Below are 19,661 nucleotides of genomic sequence, written 5' to 3' on the forward strand. Positions count from 1 at the left end.
AGTAAATATTTTAAAGTTTTGTTAACACATGTACACTCACACATACTCTTTAAAGGGCCCTTATGACGCTGGCTGTTTCAAGTTCTCTGTACTTTCTCCTACTAATACCAGACTTTCAGGACAGCCCTGTGAGCTGTTATAGCCTGTGAGAGGGAGCTTAGGAGAGGGGTCAGTGTGTCTCCATTTGGTGGACATTTGGTTGCCCCATAGTTCCTGCAGGGGCCTGGCCATAGGCTCCAGACAAAACCCTTGGGTACCAAAAAGGCAATGCCTACTCTGGATGGCAAAGCAGTTGGGATGATGAAATACCCTGATGAACACGTCAGCAGGAGAAGGGGACATGGGTCCTGGGTACAGCTTAGTAGTGACTTTGATGGGAAATAAGAAGGGTCTTTGCCTTTGGGGTCTAGAATTGGTTTTTTTTTGTTTTGCTTTGTTTTGTTTGTTGTTTCATTGCAATCAAAGGAAATCAAAGCACAGTGCGGCTCTAACTGGGAAGACATTCCTACATTTTGTCAAACCCAGAAGCAGCCATCCATTTCCTGAATCCCTATGGAATTTGTGGCTGGAGAAAATTAGAGCAATGGTGACATGATTGTTCTGTCTTCTGTCTCTAGCTGTGCTCCCCAGCCAGGAAAAATCAACACAGGGCCAGGTGGTTTGACCCGCCTCTGTAAGACCCTGGGGACCATGGGGACAGGAAAGCCACTAATAGTTTCCACGTCTCTTCCCAAAGCAGCTCCTGACCTCCATCTATTTGTCTCTGATTGGAAGGTATTACTGAGCTGTCCCCACAGGATTCTGTCTTCTCCCTCTCTCCCCACTGCAGCGTCAGGGGTGGGGTGAGGGGTCAGGGCAGCATTAAGAACGAAGCTCATTTCAGAAATCTTGTTTCTCTTAACTCCAGTTGCCCCTTTAGAAAGATTTTTGGCACGATATTTTCCCCGGGGGCCTTTGTAAGGCCGTTTCTAGGCCTAGATTGGTTTTGTTTTATTTGTTTCTTTCTAGCTCTATTTTATTTCATCTGGTGTGGGAGATTTTGTGTTTTGTTGTTATTGTACGTCTTTGATTTTGCTGATTTTTTAAAAATTTATTCAGAGCTCTGATTATTAAGGTTTGGGTGAGGGAAACTGTGGCTCTTGGGAAATTCCCACTTGTTGACTTTGGAAAGGGGAGGGGAAGTTCTGACTCTGGCCTCCCAGTCAGGAAATGGGCTGAAGAATTCCTAGCACAATGTAAGAAAGACCTTTACCTAATGCATTTAGGGAAAGAACTCTTGACAATGGAAAGTTGAGCGTGCTTTCTTCTTTTTTTTTTTTTTACTGCTCTCTAACAATAGGTAACTTGCAAGTTTTCCAGCATGATTTTCTTTTTTTTTTAGTTTAAAGTAATTATTTGTTTATTTCATTTGTTTTATTTTATTTTATTTTTTAGATTTACATCCAAGTTAGTTAGCATACAGAGCGATAATGATTTCAAGAGTAGAAAGCAGTGATTCATCCCCTACATATAACACCCAGTGCTCATCCCAACAAGTGTCTTCCCTAATGCCCCTTGCCCACTTAGCCCATCCCCCTACCCACAACCCCTCCAGCAACCCTCGGTTTGTTCTCTATATTTAAGAATCTCTTATGTCTTGTCCCACTCCCTCATTTCATATTATTTTTGCTTCCCTTATGTTCATCTGTTTTGTATCTTAAATTCCACATGAGTGAAGTCATATGATATTTGTCTTTCTCTGACTCATTTTGTTTAGCATAATACCCTCTAGTTCCATCCACATAGTTGCAAATGACAAGATCTCACTCTTTTTGATTGCCAAGTAATACTCCAGTGTGTGTGTGTGTCTGTGTGTGTGTGTGTGTGTGTGTATACATACCATATCTTCTTTACCCATTCATCCATCAGTGGACATTTGGGCTCTTCCTGTACTTTCACTATTCTTGATAGTGCTGCTATAACATTGGTGCATGTGCCCCTTTGAAACAGCATACCTGTATCCTTTGGATAAATACCTAGTAGTGCAATTCCTGGGTCATAGGGTAGTTTTACTTTTCATTTTCTAAGGAACCTCTGTACTGTTTTCCAGAGTCGCTGCACCAGTTTGCATTCCCATCAGCAATGCAAAAGGGTTCCTCTTTTTCCACATCCTTGCCAACATCTGTTGTTGCCTGAGTTGTTAATTTTAATCATTCTGACTGGTGTGAGGTAGTATCTCATTGTGGTTTTGATTTGATTTCCCTGATGATGAGTGATGTTGAGCATCTTTTCATGTGTCTTCTGTTAGCTGTCTGGATGTCTTCTTTGGAAAAGTGTCTATTCCAGAATGATTTTCTTTAATACCTAGATGGCCACCAAACCCCTAATCCCAGACTTGGCCATTTTTTAAAATCTAATACATTAAGCTTTTGCAACACAGACAAATTCCAATGTAATTGGCAACCATATGAAGAACAAATGTAGGAAATACCCTACGTGTTAGGAGATTCTACATTACAGATTACGTAATTATGCATTTGACTAATATTTGTTTTCATTTTTAAATTCACGTTCTTTTAGGTTCCATGTGTTTTGGCAAATGTGTACAGTGCAACCACTAGCACAATCAGAATACACAAGCGCTTCCATCACCCCAAAAGTTACCCTCATTTTGCTCCTGTGTAGTAACCCCACACCTAACCTGAAACAATGCTGGTATGTTCTCCATCTTATAGTTTTGCCTTTTCAGAATGTCATTTAAATTGGAACATGCAGTATGGAGCCTCTGAGTCTGGAATTCTTCTAGCAGAATGCGTTTGAGATCCATCCTTGTTACTGGGTCTGTAGTGGTTTGTTCCTTATTAGGACTGAGTTCCTTTTCATTTCACTGTATGAATATACATACTTTGTTCATCCACTCAGCACTTGAAGGACATTTGGGCCATTTCCAATTTTTGGTTTTTATGAGTAAAGCTGTTATATGCATTTGTTAACAGGTTTGGTGTGAACAAAAGTCTTTATTTCTCCTGAGTAAGTACAAGTGAGGTTGCTGGGCCATATGGTGAGAATATGTTCAACTTCTTCAGACATTGTCAAACTACTTCTCCAATGGTTGTACCATTTTGCAATGTGTTAGAGTTTTAGTTGATCTACATCCTCACCAGCACCTGGTATTATCATTTTTTGTTTTGGTTTGGTTTTAATAGCCATTCAAATAGGTGTGTAGTGGTATCTCATTATAATTTTAATTTGCATTTCCCTAATGTCTAATGATATTGATCATTTCCTACGGGTTTATTTGTCATCGATATATCTTTTTTGGTAAAGTATCTACTGGGATATTTTGACTATTTTTAAATTGAACAGTTTATTTCCTTTTTGTTCAGTTTTGGGAATTCCTTATATATTATATAAAAAGAATATATATGAATATGTATCTGTTTGTCAGATATGTGATTTGAAAATATATACCCCTATCCTGTCAGTTTTCTTTTTATTTTAAAAGTGTATCTCACAGAACAAAAGCTTAATTTTAATAAAGTCCAATTTTACCTTTTTTTCCTTTCTGGATCATGCTTTTGGTGACTATCTAAAGACTCTTTCCTTGACCCAAGTTCAAAGATTTTCCCTAATGTTTTCTTCTAAAACGATTATACTTGAGTGTCTTACATTTCAGTCACCAATCCATCGTTAGTAAATTTTTGGATAAAACGTGAGATCTATCTAGAAGTTCATATTTTTTGCATATGGACATCTAGTTATTCCAGCACCATTTGTTAAAAACACTGTTTTTCCTCATCCTCTTTATGGAATCTAAGCAGGGAGGTTTGGTGAGGCATTTTTTGAAGATGCTGCTGCAGTTTGTCTCAAGAAACAGGAATAGAATGCATCATGAAAGGGGCGCCTGGGTGGCTTAGTCGGTTAAGTGTCTGACTTTCGCTTAGGTCATGATCTCACGGTTCATGGGTTCGAGCCCCACGTCGGGCTCTGTGCTGACTGCCAGCTCAGGGCCTGGAGCCTGTTTCAGAGTTTGTGTCTCCCTCTCCCTCTGACCCTTCCCTGCTCATGCTCTCTCTCTCTCTCTCCTAGAAATAAATAAAAACATTAAAAATTAAAAAAAAAGAATGCATCATGAAAGAGATGATGAGTTTTCTGTTTCAAGAAAACTTCCAATAGCCAACACAATCTTGAAAAAGAAGAACAAAGTTGGGGCATCACACTCCCAGATTTTAAACTATACAAACTATAGTCATCAAAAGAGTATGGTATTGGCATAAGAACAGACACATAGATCAGTGGAACAGAATCAAGAGTGCAGTAATAAGCCCGCATATATATGACCAATTAATTTACAACAAAGGAGCCACGAACATGCAATGGGGAAAAGGCAGTCTCTTTAATAAATGATGTAGGAAAACCAGACGGCCACATGCAAAAGAATGAAACTGGATCACTATCTTACACTATGTACAAAAATTAATTCAAAACACAATAAGGACTTGAACATGAGACCTGAAACCATCAAAGTCCTAGAAGGAAACAGGTGCTAAGCTCCCTGACATCGGTCTCGCTGATGATTTTTTGTTTCTGACACAAAAAGCAAAAGCAACAAAAGCAAAAATAAACAGGCAGGATTTTTTGTGGTGATCATAATATATACAAATACGGACTTACTCTATTGTATACTGGAAACTAACATAATATTCAATGTCAATAATATCTCAATTAAAAATAATATTAGAGTTAAAAAATAAATAAATAAAGGAGGCACCTGGGTGGCTCAGTCGGTTGAGTGTCCAACTTCGGCTCAGGTCATGATCTCATGGCTGGGGGATTCAAGCCCCATGTCAGGCTCTGTGCTGACAGCTCAGACCCTGGAGCTTGCTTTGCAGATTCTGTGTCTCCCTCTCTCTCTGCCCCTCCCCCACTCCTGATCAATCTCTCTTTCTCTCTCTTAAAAATAAACATTAAGAAATTAATTAAAAACTAAAAGGGAAATTTTCTATTTCTTTTAATTGAAACTAAAAAATTTTTTAAGATGTGAAGAGAGGGTGAATCAAAGCTCTTCAGTCACCTCAGCTGAAGAGGAGAGAGCTAAGGGTTTGGGAAACAGGCGATAAAGGGAGGGCAGAGCAGAGGCAGGATGTCTGGAGTCTGGGGTCTCTGGTGCCGGCAGTACCACCAGTACATCCTTCCAGGAAGCAGACAGCGAGACAGGAGCAGACATGCAAATGCATGAACTGGAGGGAAGACCAGAGAAGGATAAAGAAGAGGTTTCCAGAAAAGGTGGGGAGAGCCTATGGGCTACTCTGCCCTGAGACACCTGGACAAAGAGTGGGAGCTGGAAGAGCTGGGTAGAGAGTCTCAGATTGCAGAGCAGTTCCAGGAGAGCCTGGGTCAGGCCAATAGGGAAAACCCCAGCCAAGGCCGCCTGTCGGGAACTGAGTGTGGCCCCTCTAAAATTCCTATGTGGAGACCTAACCCCAGTGGGATGGGATTTGGTCCTTTGGGGGGTACACAGGCCGCAAGGGCAGGGGCCCTCAGGAATGGGCTTCGGGCCCTTATGGGAAGAGGTCAGAGAGCTAGCAAGCTCACTCTCTCCCCTGTGTGAGGACACAGGAAAAGACTGTCTACAACCGAGAAGAGTGCTGATGCTGGGATCTCAGACTTCCAGCCTCCAGGAGGGTCAGAAATAAATTTTTATTGTTTAAGATCCCCTGTCTATAATCTGTTATGGCAGACCCACTAAGACGTTGCCCAGGGTCCCCATCTCACAGGAACAGATCATTACCAGGACCCTGCACACGCAGACATTGGCTGGGAGCAGCCCTCAGGAAGTAGAGCCTTGGCATGGAAGGGGTGAATTGAGAAAGACAGTCTACCATGACCCCTGAGCAGGAGGAGGAGGGGCATCAACATTCTGCACCCAGTTCCAGTATGTGTCTTTCTCCCTGACACACCCAAGAAATTCTCAGACACTAGCCCCGTGTCCCACAATTTTACTCAATTCGGACACCGTCTAGCCATAGACAGCATCAGATCCCATGGCGTGAGGGCTCAGTCCGACAAGATCACCCCTCCCACTGCAGACACCAGGCACGGGTCCAGGCTGTCACCTGTGCTCCTGGCTGATTGGTTGGGGATCGGAGGTTTCAATGAATCCCTCCTTGGCTTTGCTTAATTTGTTATTATAAATAACATTTTTCTAACATTCTTGCACATTTACTTTGGTGGGCACATGCCTTCATTTCTCTTGGATATACACTTAGGAGCAGCATTTCTAGGCCATGGGACAGCATATATTGAGCTCAGTAGAGCTTTCCAAAGTGGTTGTAGATGGTTTTCCAGATGGTTTTCCAAAGTGGTTATATCAAGTTATACTCCCTCCAGAACACACTTAGTCTATATCTTTGCAAACATTTGACATTGTCAACATTTATAATTTTAGAAATTCTGGTGGGTGTCAAGTTCAGATTTTAAAATTCAGTGCACTGGCCAAACAGAGAGGGCCTGTGAGCCTGCAGGCAGCTAGTATGAAACCTTTGCACCTATGGGCTATCCATGCCCTGCACAGGTACCATCCCTTACCCCCAACACACACCTGGAAGTCAGGCTCATCATCCCCTTCTCTGACCACTCATGGGGAGAACTGCTTAGTCCAGGGCTGATTGCCCTACACTCGTTCCCACTGCTTTGCCCCATATCCACCAGTGGTAATATTCCTGAATTATTGCACACACAGTCCATGGTGTATATTAGGTTATAATTATGATTATCATCATCATCACCACTATTTGGATATGCACAAATGCAGAAGGTACAAAATCTAGAAGAAATAAAAGGATGTATTAGTTATCTGTTGTTGCATAACAAATTATCTCAAAATTGGGTGGCTTGAAATAATAAACACTTAGTGAATCACGTGGTTTCTGTGGGTCAGGAGTTGGGGAGGGCCTTAGCTGGATGTTTCTGCTCAAGGTCATTCAGAAGGTTGCAGTTAAGATGTCAATCTGGGCTACAGCCACCTCAGGGCTTCCCTAGGACTGGACAATCCCTTGCGTGGCTGGCAAGCTGGTGCTGGTGTTGGCAGGAGGGCCTCAGTCTCTTACCACACGACCTCTCCACATGGCTGCTTGGCCATCCTCATGACTAGGGAGAGTGAGTGACCCAAGAGAGCAAGGCGAGTTGTGTAATGCCATTTCCACAATATGGCATCTGGTTGCTGGTTGCACAGGTGCATCTTTCCAGTGTGGGAGGGAACAAGACAAGGGTAGAAAATGCTACTCCCCCTCCCCTGGGTCCATGCCACGCATCTGCCCTTCCAGAGGCCACCACTCTGACCAGTTTCTCATGAATTCTGCCAGCAATAATTTTCACACACATGCAGGAGTTCACACATACAGACACACTTTTCCACCTTACTTTTTTTGCTCAATAGATCTTGGAAATCCTTCCACATCAGGATATTCTTCCCTTTTGACTGTGATAAGCCCGGCCACTGTATGGATGTGCCATAATTTATTTAACTAGCCCCCTGTTGATGGATATTTGGGCCATCCCATTATTTCCCTGCTGTAAGCAAAGCTGCAATGAATAAATAGGAGCATATATCCTTTTGCACAAATACAAAATAATGTCTAAGAATAAATTTCTAGGAGTGGACTAGCTGGACAGAGGATCTGTGCCTTTCTCAGTGTGATAGATGTCACCACATTGCCCACCATGCAAATTGGATATAATGATAAAGGTATGGATTTCATGAAGTTTTCAAGGGGAATGGCCAACAATGTGGGGCATCCTAGGCAGGTCAGCAAGTAATTCAAATGGAATATCAGCCACTCCCATCCTTTGAAGCTTTTCTTGGCTTTCCCAGCCAGAGAGCCTCCCTTGTCCCTCTCCCACAACACATGTTGGGCCTTTTTCTCTCTCTAGTTTGCGTGCTCCTGGTCCCTAAAATTCCCATTCTTGCCTTAAATGCAGCAGATGAAGAATTCTTTGCCAGTCAGGCCCCAAAGGCTGAGTCCTTGGTGCGGAAACTGTGCTCCAAGATGTGTTATCCAACGAAGACAGTTCTCACCTGAGATGACCTCTGCCCTCTGCCCTGGGTGAGCGGCTCTCACTTCTCATGGATGAGTGTTTGCACAGCTCTGCCGCCTGCTTGGTTGTGAGCCTCCCGAGGGCAAAGGTAGAGCCTCCTTCATCTCGGGCTCCACTGCTCGGCAGTGACACAGCGTCCAAAGACTCTTTGCTGAATGAATGACCCAGAGGGAACTTTGTCACACCAGTGCTGTCAGAGGCCTCTTGCGTTATCCCATTCTGGAAACTAGGTGTGCCTAAATCATTCTGAATATTATCTTTAGATTCAACATTTATTTTATCCATCTGAAGCATTTTTCAAAGGACAATTGTTTCTCTTCTCATTTTTCCTCATTTTTGCCTTTGGTCTGGTCAGGGCCTCATGAGGACACCAATGATGGGAAGCGGGCACAATAATGCCTGCAAACGTGACAAGGATGTGTAGACTTGTCACACCTGGGCAAACACACACATACACAAAGGGATAAATATTGACGCTGCAGAGGCAGGGATGTGGGGGAGGGGAAGCCAATGCTCTTTTGTGGTTTCAAATCCAATACTTGAGCAATTCCAAATCCAGCAATCTGGAGAGAGTTTCTTATGAAATCAGTTTCTAAACCTTTCAGGGTCTCCTCCCTTAAAATCAATCTTCATAACTATTCAAATAGAAATCTTTCCCCAAATGTCCCACATTTCCATGGCTTTGAGACTCTGCCTCAGGTGTTTTATGTGTATTACTGATAAAGAAAGCAGCATGTAGAATCATGGGAATTGAACCAATTTGAAGTTGAGTTCATGACCTGCCCATTATAAGTAGCACAACCACTGTTTCCTTTTTTTCCCTTTACTTGTTTCCCCAACTTTGTTTTCTTTTTTTTTAGTTTCTTTATTTTTGAGACAGAGGGAGAGCACAAGTGGGGGAAGGGCAGAGAGAGAGAGAGTGAGAGAGACAGAAAGCAGGAAGGAGACACAGAATCTGAAGCTGTCGGCCCAGAGCGAGACGTGGGGCTCAAACCCACAGACTGTGAGATCATGACCTGATCTGAAGTCAGATGCTTAACTGGGCCACCCAGGAGCCCTGCTGGTTTGAGTATTTTCAAACCATCAGAACAGTTGTAAGAAAGGCATGATGAACATCTGTAAGTCAGGGGTCTGCAAACTCTTGTCTGTGGCCTGTTTTTTCATGACCTGTGAGCTTTTATATTTTTAAGTAGCTAAAAAGAAACTCAAAAGGAGAAGGGCGTCTGCGTGAGCATCCACTTCAGCTCAGGTCATGATCTCACAGTTTATGAGTTCGAGCCCCACATGGGGCTCTCTGCTCTCAGCACAGAGCCTGCTTCAGGTCCTCTGCCTCCCTCTTTCTCTGCCCCTCTCCAGCTTGTGCTTGCTCTCTCTCTCTCTCTCTCTCTCTCTCTCTCTCTCTCAAAAAGAAATAAACATTAAAAAAGGTTGTTTTTTTTTTTAAAGAAAAAAGGAGAATAATGTTTCATAACACAGGAACCTGATAGGACAGCCAAACGTTAGGGTCCCTAGGTCAAGTCTGCCCACGGGCCTGCGCACTGTCCAGGGCTGCTCTCACTGCGCAACAGCAGAGCAGAACCCCTGCCGGGATCTTGGCTCACAGACACTACAATATTTACTATTTGACTCTGTACAGAAAAAGTCTGCTGACCTCCTACCTAGAGTCCTCACCTGTTAATACTCAGCCCCATTTGTTTCCGTCTCTCTTGCTGCAACACTTGTGTTGGTCTTGATACTTTGCCCTAAATGCTTTGTGCCTGCCTCACTTTCTTAGACCCAAAGTGGGGAAGGGCAGGTCCAGCCTGAGTAGAGATAAGATTAATATGAAGTATGAAGTATGTAGCATACAGTGCTTGGCACTTAGGCAAAACTTGAGAAAAAGATCTGAGATAAATTCCTGGCATTTTCCACTGAGGTGACTGCCGGAACTCCTAGCTTGAAAATCATAAGCCTTGGCAGTTTCCTGAAAGCCTGGCTTCTGAAGTCTGGAAGCCAGCTTTCCCTCAGAAAGGGCTTCTTACCCGAGGAGCAAAAAAAGCCTCAGGGAGACCTCATTTTTTCCACAGCTTGTGGCTTGGCTGAGTCAACTTCTGCCTTTCCCTGAGTCACGAGTTTTTCCTCGTATTTGGAGGAGCACGGCCCTCCACCCAGGTCCTCTCCACCCACAGCTGGTCCCTTTTGGGAAGGGGTGGACGACTAGCTGGTCAGAGTCTGTGCGACATCCAGGGGATTTCCCAGCATGCCACCCAGATCCACACAATGGCAGTGCTGGAAGAATGGACAGATGAGGAGATTGAGGCCCCAGTGGGCCCTGGACCAGCAATGAGACAACGCTAGCTGGGGTCTCCCAACTCCGGGACTAATGGGTGTGTCTCTTCCCTCTGGTTTTGCAGAACCAGGGAAAGGCCTCCCTTCCTGGACACCTGCCCCATGCCAGGTGCAGTGCTGGGTGCCAGGGCGCTGTTGTAAACAAGAAAGCCTGCCTTCAAGGGCTTTCCAGCTCCCTTCCCATGGCTACCTCACTCTAGGCAGGGCCTACTTTCCCCAAGAAGCCCTTCTTGCTAGGATGTGGGGACCTGGCGCTGAAGCAGGCATGGAACATGGCCTTGAAGATTCACCTCGAAGTCCCCCTTCAGCACCACTGTCCCCTGGCAACCATCAGTGTGTACATCTGAGATGGCATTTCCCAGTGTCTCCATGTCACAACCCACCTCCCTGGTTATAAGTCAGCCTCCGGGATCAGTGGGTCTTGTCTCCTTCTCCTCTGTACTGTATGGAGGCCTGCCTATACCCCCAGGGCTCATCAATTCAAGTGCTTATTCAACTGGAGGCACATAAATTGGCAAAGTGGGGCAAGAGGGGAACCACAGAGAGAGGGGGGACTGCAGTGAACGGGGTCACATGCTCCATCTAAATCCTGAAGGTGAAAACCTGATTTTTATATGACATCTTTCAATATGAAATGTTGGCAATGCAGTTTATAATGTTTAAATACGTTTATGAGGCCTTAGCTTCTGTCAGACGCTCAGTAAACACTGTCCTTGCTGAGGAGGTAACAGCAGAGAAGGTGGTGGAGGTGGGGATGTGGGCTCTCCAAGGCCACATCGGTGGCTTACCACCTCCACCCTCTTCTTTCTTTAGGCCTCTCCTTCCCTTCTCCTTCCCTGCCTCATCCCCTTCCCTTCTTAGTCCAGGTCCTGGCCTCACTCCTCTTGGGCTGGGAGAGGTACTTCCTCACCTCACAGGCTCCACGCACACCACCCCGGAGAGCAGGTCACCAGGTCACCACTGATCAGCTCACGCCTTCGTGCTCCAGCCTCCAGGCAGATCCAGTCTGGCTCCTGCTGCTGTCTCTTGCCTTGGTCCTGGCCCGCAGATTCTGCATGGGCCTGAGCCAGCTCCTCTCCAATGTGCCCAGGGTCTGCACTCTTTGGCAAGACAAACTGCATCAGACATTTACTGTGTTTCTACTAAGTGCTGAACTCTGTTCTCAGCACTGGAGACAAAGGAATGAAGAAAGTGAGTATAGTCCAGCCCATGGGGCTCACAGCCTAGGTGAGAGAGACCAGCCATGGACATGTAAACAAGTGATCTAATACAATGCCTTCGGGTTGGAGAAATACTTTACAAAGTAATAAAACTGGGTGAGCTAGTTGAGGGTGATGGGATGGAGGCAGGAAGCTGCTCTGGGTGGTCAAGGAAGTCTCTGAGGACATGGCAGTTTGAGCTGAGAGTTGATCGCCAAAAATGCAGCCATGGGAAGATCTGGAGGCAAGGGAAGTGCAAAGGTCCAGAAGTGGCTTAACAGCCTTGAGGTGGGAACAGTCTTGGGGTTTTGAGGAACAGGAAGAAGCCAGTGTGAGATAAACTGCCAGGGAGGACGGACCTCCTGAGTGGTGAGGCTGGGAATTTCTGTCCAGTGTCCTGGGCTGCACGCGAGGGCCTGGGCGGGGAGGTCCCTGCTGGTAATGTTGGAACGTGTGGTGGGTGAGTACATGGATCCCATTAAACTGGACTCACTGTATGTTTAAAAGTTTCCACTATAAAAAAGTTTACATTTAAAATAGATTAAATGCTGCTGATTTTTAATATTATGGTTATTAATTTATCGGTGGCTGAGAGCAGATGACTGTGTCAGCTAGCAGCAGGGAGGCCAGCCCGAGGCAGCACACTGCACGATAATTCCGCCGCTCCCCTCCCTCCCCCAACTGTTCGGGTGCCCGCAGCGAGGACGCGTAAACAGCGGGGTGTGAGCAGCTAGGGTGCCGAGCTGCGGTGTGCGGCTTGCTGCAGGGGAAACTGGTAGCAGAGGACTGGGGAATTCAGACTGGAGAACCAGCCCCAGGAGATTCCAGAAAGTAAGTTCACGCGGGTCCGGCCGAATCTCGCTCGGGACACCCCGCCCGCGCACCCTTCCAGGGCACCCGGGAGGCGTCCAGGCTCCGCCCCCGCCCTGCGCGCCCGGGCTCCGATTGGTCGGGCCGCAGCGGGGGGCGTGTCCGGCTAGAGAGGGCCAGCGGTCGCGCAGGCCCCGNCCGCCGCCTCCAGTCTCTCCGGGCCGCCCTGTCCAGGTGGCTCCGGGGCTCGGGAGCGCGGCCAGGGCCGTCTAGGACCCTGACCCCGAGCAGAGGCGCGGAGAAGGGCGCGTACTGCTGGTTGGGAGTGCCGGACAGGGATAGAGGCTCCAGGGAGAGAGGGGTGAGCTCAGGCAAGGGAGCTCGGCGGTCACAGCAAGATCCCCGGGCATGCACGACGGGTGAGCGGAGGAGATCCGGAGGCGCCAGCGGTCCTGCCCGTTGGGCGATAGGGATCTCCGCACGCCCGTTTTCCAGTGATGGTTCGGAGAGAAGTGGCCTGACGCCGTCGTCGTGGTCTCACTTCTTGGTCCCGGTTTTCGGGGTCTGCACAAGTGGACCGAGACCACTGTCCCATGGGGTGGGGGGGTGGGGGAGGGTGGCAGTGCTTTCCGAGTGGCCTAGGTCCTCTCTGGCCACTCTCACAGAGGAACAGTCTGGCCCCCGTAGCGTTGGAATTTGTGACTTCTGGTAGGAGTTGTCAAAGGAAATGGCTGGCTTAATCTCCCATTTCAGAGAAAGTCACTGAGGCAGGCCCATAGAGATGGCAATTCCTTCCCACCCTTGGAATGAGCTGGAATCTCTTTCCCTCTCTCTCTCCCTGAACACGGAAGAGTTAAGCAGGGGAGTGGTGTCATCAGCCCCTTTTGCAGGTGAGAAGATGAAGGTTCCAAAGGTTCCAAGGTTTAGAGTCACTCTGAAACTTGATCTCCACAGTCCAAAGAAAATACTCATTTGCAATCTGAGCAGAGCTGTTATCTCACCCCAGAGGGTCAAAAGCCAGCAAGGAGGGGAGGATCCTTGCTGGGGTCATTCTTGGCACAGTTTCCACTTAGTACTGGGGTATTCCTGGGCACACAATTTCCACTGGGGGCTGTTTAACTTCAGCCTGTGTCACCACCCGTCAGCCCCTGAACAGGAGGTGAGGCAGCCCAGCTGAGCTAAGGGACCTGCCTAGGCCACCCCAAGGGATCCCTGGCTTGGGGCTGGAGGGTGGGCTGAGGATCAGGCATCTGGAGGGGGCCCTGCCCTCTGGACTTCAGGATTTATGATTCTGTCTTCCGTCAAGAACAAGAGCCTTCAGCAGCTCATGGTTATTTTTGGAGCTAGGCCCTTGGGTAGTAATTTTGATGATGGAGGTGTTACTTTCCCCAGTGGAGCTTTTGTGAGGATTAAGTGAGATAAGACTTATAATGTGCTTACTATTGTACCTGGTGAACCCGTAAGCTCCTAGTTAATGGCACCTCTGGTTTATTTTCCTTATTACTTTTTTTTTTTTTTTTTTTTTTTTCACGGAAGAAGGGCCTCCAGGAAGCACGGGGCTGGACAAGGCTGAGGGGCGGCCCCTTCTGGAAGGAGAGAACATTTGGATCATGGCACTCTCCTCAGTGTATTTGGAGAAAAACTCAGACCCTCATTTTGGCCTCTGGACCTCCAGGACTGGCTTCTGCTGGCCCCTTTGACCTTACCTCATACCCCTCACTCCTTCCTCCATGGGTCAGATTCTTGAGCTGTTCCCAAGGCCCAGAACGTTCTTTCCTCCAGCCTTCGCATGACTGACTCTGTCACAGTATTAAGGCTGGTGCCAGGTTAACTTCCTCACCAGGCCTTGACTCACCCCCACCCCTGCTGTGCCAGGCAGGTTCTCTGCCTTTTTCTTCATGGCACTTAGCACTCAGAATCAGAAATTACCTGTTGATTTACTTACTAGTCTGGCTGCCCCACCAGGAAGTCCATTACTAAGGACCTGTCCCTAGTTCCTCGCTGTAACCTGGTGCAAAGCACAGTAGGACTGTGTCTGGCACATGGTAGGACTTACAGTACATATTTGGAAGGTGAAATCAAGGAGGTGTGGAAGCACAGTGGGCCTGGTTGGGGCTGGAGGGAAGGAGGGGCTGGTGATGAATCAGCCTGGCCCCAGTCAGAAGCCAAAGGATAGTCCAAAGGGGCAGTATCCAACCCCCCCTCTCTGTAATCTTGGCCGGGTACCTCCCTCTCTTACAAGCAGTGTCCCCAACTGTAACTCTAACAGAAGGGTGGAGCTGGTGTCCCTCCTAGGTCCTGCTTTCCAGGGTTCCCAGGGTGGGGCCCCAGAGATCTCCCTCAAATCACAAAGGCTGTTTCTGAGTGGAGGAAAGGAGAAAACAAGTTCCTTCAGGCCACAGCCGTGTGTCAGGTGAGTCCCCGGAGTAGGTGCATTATGCATTTAGCAGCATGGGGTGGTACAGATCAGGGTTCTGCAAACCTTTTCTATACGGGGCCAAATGTAAATATTTTAGGCTTTGCGACCAGCCTCTGTTGCCATGTTCCAATGAACTGTATTTAGAAAAGCCAGCAATGGGTCAGAGTTGAGGTAGGTTTGACAGACACCTCGCCTGTCATGCACAGAACCCTGGCCATCCAGCAACACTTGGGGCATGGTACCTTAGACCTCAGTGTTCACCGAGCACCTTCAGCCCAGCTCAGGTGGTGGGATCACTTGTGTTCAAGAGGGCCAGCCCAGGAGCCTGGTACCCTCCCAAACCTTCCAAAAAAAAAAAGGCAGGTCAATTCATTTCCCTGCTGTCAGACACTGACCCTTCAGGAGCGTCCACCCTCTGTCAGCACCCTGGGTACAGAGGCAGCACAGGCACTATCCCAGGGCCAGAGGCTAGAGGCAGGAAGGTCCCAAGAGGACTGGGTCAGCTCTCTGCTGCCCTGTCCTAAAGGAGAGAGGTTCACTTCTTTGATGAGAACAGTAAAAAGGAGGATTCCCCATCTGCTTGGGTGAAAGGCTGCCATATTTACCACGAAAAATGTCTAGGCCATGTCAAACCAGGCTGTGACATTACGGTTGTGGGAAGGGTGGGCAGATATGGAGGGAACCCCAGGAGACAACAGTCTGCCCAGCCCCTCACTCAGCCTGGGACCCGCTATAGGCTCATGGAAGAGAAGGGCATGCGAGCCTTCTGGATACCCCAGTCAGCGTGTGGGATCAGCTCAGAGCCCAGATCCCTTTCACAATCACCTCCACCCTCCCTGGGCCACATTTTGTTGCCAGCAGCTAGACAGGGGCCATGAGGGCCTGGAGAGGGTCTGTGAGTCATCAGCTGGGGACGAGCAGTATGGGGGTCTTGCGTGAGGCATGCTGACACCCCCACAAGGGACAAGGAGACAGTGTTGTAGGCCCTCCTTTGCCTGAACCTCTCCCCTCCCTGGGTGCTTCCCTTCACTGCCTCCACGCCCCCTACCTGGCATGGTCAGAGGGGGTACCTGGCTGGCCCCTTAGAACTCACCAAACCCCACAGGGCCAAGTGGGGGCCATCTGCTGTCTTCTGTCTTGGCACAAAGTCTGTCTGCCTCAGCTGCCAAATGTGTTAAGCCTCAGTCTGTGGTGGTAAGATTGGGTTTTCATCCAGTTCTGCCAGACAGCCTGACACACAGGTGTGCTTGGAGGGAACAGGCAGCACCCTTTGCTCAGGGCTTCTGGCCTCTCCTGTGTCCCTGGACCCTGACACTGTGTGGTCCCCGCCAGGTGACCCACTGCACATGCTGTAGGGCAGAGCCCACAGCCAGTAAGCTCAGAGCTCCTGATGCAGACACTGTCCTGTCCCTCTTTTCTTTTTGAGGACCTTAAATTTAGAGAAAGAAAAAGAAGCTCAACTTCCCACTTCCTGGAATTGGCTGGTTTTGTGATTTTATCACTATGCTGCTGCTTTTTTTTTTTTTTAATAAAAGAAAGAAAATATCATAAAGGTGAAGTCCGACTTGATCCCCCCCATTCCTCATCACATCCAGGTCACCCTTCCCCAGGCCACTTTCTCCTGACTTTGGTTTGGGTCCATCATTTTTTTTTTTTAACCTTTAACATTTTTAAGTGTACAGGTCAGTGGAATTAAGTATATTTCCATTGTTGTGAAACATCTCCTGAATTCTTTTCATCTTGCAAAACAAACTCTATACCCATTAAATAACAACTCTTCTTCCTTCCCCTCCCCCCAACCTGGGCAACCACTTTTCTACTTTCTGTCTCTATGAATTTTACTACATGGCAATGCTTCGTGTAAGTGGAACCAAACTATGTTTGCCTTTTTGTGACTGGCTTATTTCCCTGAACACAAATGTCTGCAAGCTCCATCCATGTTGTAGCAGGATTTCCTTCCTTTCTATGGGAGAATGGTATTCTGTTGCACATTCTGTTCAGCCATTTGTCCGTCGATGGACATTGGGTTCTTCCATGTCTTGACTATTGTGACGACCACTTGGAGACCCTGTTTTCGTTCGTTCTGGTATCCACCCAGGAATGGGATTCCTGGATCATGTGGTATTTCTATTTTTGATTTCTTGAAGAACCCCCATCCTCTTTTCCTTAGTGCTACACCAACTTACATTTCCAGCAACAGTGTGCTGGGGTTTCAACTTCTCCACATCCTTGCCAATACTTGCCTGGGGTTTGGGGGCTTTTTTATTTTTTTAATAGAAGCCACCCTCATGAGTGTGAAGTTCCATCCTGTCCATCTTTATTCAGAAATCTAGTTCTTGAACACTTTTGAAACGCTGTGTGATATCTGCATATAAGTGTCACATACCACTCGGCAGGTTGCTTTTTCCACTCAGTGCTGGATGTCTGTTTTCACTCCATGTTGACCCACATAGATTGGGTGAGTCATAGTAACTGCTGACAGTCTTCCCTTGTACGAGTGGACCTGGTTATTTGACCCGTTCCCCTGCTGCTAGGCATCTCTCTTGTCTCCACTGCAGGTGCAATAGTCCCTGGTCTTGGTGGTCTCCCTCTATTGAGCTCTGAGCTTTTCCAGTGCAGCCCTCATCCAGCCCATCTCAGGGTCCCAGCATGCAGGCCAGGGGCCAGAGGGTGGCCTCTGGAATTTTGCCAGGTTGTCCACAGCAGGGACCCAGTGAGCAGTCCTGGCAGGACAGCCCCAGGGTGTCACCAATAATCAGCTAGATTTGCAACACACAGCCAAGATTAGCAACCTAAAAATAGTTGTTCTTTCATAAGGTGGTGTGGGCAGCACTTCTCAGGATGCCTTGTGGTCTGAAGGGGGCAGGTGGTATGTGACTCAGGGGGCCGAGCACCCGTCTTGTGCAACGTGTTCAGCCTCCACACGGGGCCTTGCTCTGGCTTCTCATAAGTGGTCTGACTTATAGAACTGCAGTGTGGTGACCCAGAAATACCACATGTGTGATCAGCTTGGCCAGGGTCATGCTCTGTGTGCCTGTACACATGGTGTTGGCAGTGAGATCAGCTCTTACCTGCTTCCTCTTCAGAAGTAACAGCTGACTCACACATGGTGGGCCCTCTGGGAGCTTTGGAAAGGTTCTTTCATTCACTAGCGACTTACAAAACACCTACTCAGCACTGTTCCAAGCACTGGGGACACTATAGCAAACAAGAAAAGGCTCCTACTCTCATGCAGCTTACAGCTGAGTGAGGGAAATAGGACACACGTAAGCTAATGATAGATAGACAAAATATTAAGTCCTGTAAAGAAAAAACGAAACAGGATAACATCTTAGAGAAAGGGTCACCAAACTTTTAGTGTGAAAGACCAGATACAGCCCGTGGTCTCTGTCACCACTCGTCATCCCTGACATTGGCAGCATGAAAGCAGCCACAGACAATTGTAAATGAATGAGAGTAACTGTGTTCCAATAAAACTTTATGTACAAAAAACAGGCCATGGGCCAGATTTGGCCCTCAGGCCATAGTTTGCCAACCTTGTCCTGGATTTGGGGAGAAGCTACCTGAGCTTCAGAGACCCTTTCTGAAGAGAGATGAGAGCTGAGAGCCGAGTCACAGGAAGGAGGCAACATGGGACAGCCTACTTCAGGCAGGCATGATGGTGCCTTGCTCCAGATTCAATGGTGTAACTGTGTGGTGAGAGGTAGGCAGCCTCTGGCTCAGTGTGAGAGATAAAAATAGTGGAGCTTGCTTATGGGTTGAATGCTGAAGGTACAGGAAAGAGGAAATTCAAGGATGAGTCCTAGGTTAGGGTGAATGGTTCTGTTTATGGAAAAGAAGAAGAGCTGTAGGAAAAAGCTGGGTTTGTGTTGGTCATGTTGAATACAAGAACTGTCTTAGATGAATGGGTGAGAAATCGCATGGGCAGGTGGACACCAGTGCCCATAGCTCAGAGAGAAGCCAGGACTAGAGGCTTGACCTGGGGAATCAGTAGGATTTGGGTGGTCTTCAAAGCCATGAGTCTGTAGGGTCAGGGGCCTACATAAAATCTGGGCCACCGACATTTTGTGCTTGGCAGAGGAGGACAGAGTGGGCCTCACACTCCATGGAGGAAGGCACTGTCTCCCAGGGTACAAGCTCTGGGCCCTCTACTTACTGACAGAGCCTCAGTTTCCCTCCTGTCAGTGGGGGATTCTACCTCCTAGGATTGATGTGAGGAGTAAATAAGATAGTCATGTTTGACACAGAGAAAGCACTGAGCACATGATACCTGTGATGATGGCAGTGGGGACACTGAGCTCACCGCTGAGTGAGTAGGTTGGAGGTCTGTGATGGTTTGGCTTGACAGATGGGGGAGATAGTGCTGGATTAGGTATGCAGACACCTGTTGCCTGGCACTCAGTGTCCTGGTACATGTACCTGCACCCTTCCACCTGGGGCAGGCCCAAAGTGCCAGGTCCTTGGGGCCCCTGTAAGCCCGTGATGGGAGTTGGGGCTCAACTTGGGTGAACAGCATTGAGACATGTCCTACCCTGTATCCCAAAGCTCCCCAGAGAGTTGAGCCCCTACTGCCCACAGTGGTAACCTGGCTCAGCCACATATCCCATCCCCAGCTGGCTTCCTCATGCCTCTTACTGGGGAATCCCCCTTCATCTCTCTGAAGCTCCTTGTCTAAGAGTTGGCTTCTGGGACCCTGAGTGTGTTTGGTTGGGTTACAGTAGGGTAATGAGTGGTTTGTCTGGCTGGGTGGGTTCAGTGAGTTGGGGGAGGGGTGGGCAGAATGGTCCCACCACCATTCCCCCCACAACCCACCCCCCCTCCACCACTCC

At 47.8% G+C, this 19,661-nt stretch overlaps 1 protein-coding gene across 1 annotated transcript in view; it reads left to right on the forward strand.

Moving 5' to 3' along the window:
* The window catches only part of PLEKHF1 (pleckstrin homology and FYVE domain containing 1), a 24,030-nt gene that overhangs the window by 2,180 nt on the left and 2,189 nt on the right, over positions 1 to 19,661 (forward strand). The gene's annotated exons all lie outside the window — the stretch shown is intronic.

Source organism: Crocuta crocuta, unplaced genomic scaffold (genome assembly GCF_008692635.1).
Source record: "Crocuta crocuta isolate KB4526 unplaced genomic scaffold, BGI_CrCroc_1.0 scaffold121, whole genome shotgun sequence".
NCBI classification, from domain to species: Eukaryota; Metazoa; Chordata; class Mammalia; order Carnivora; family Hyaenidae; genus Crocuta; species Crocuta crocuta.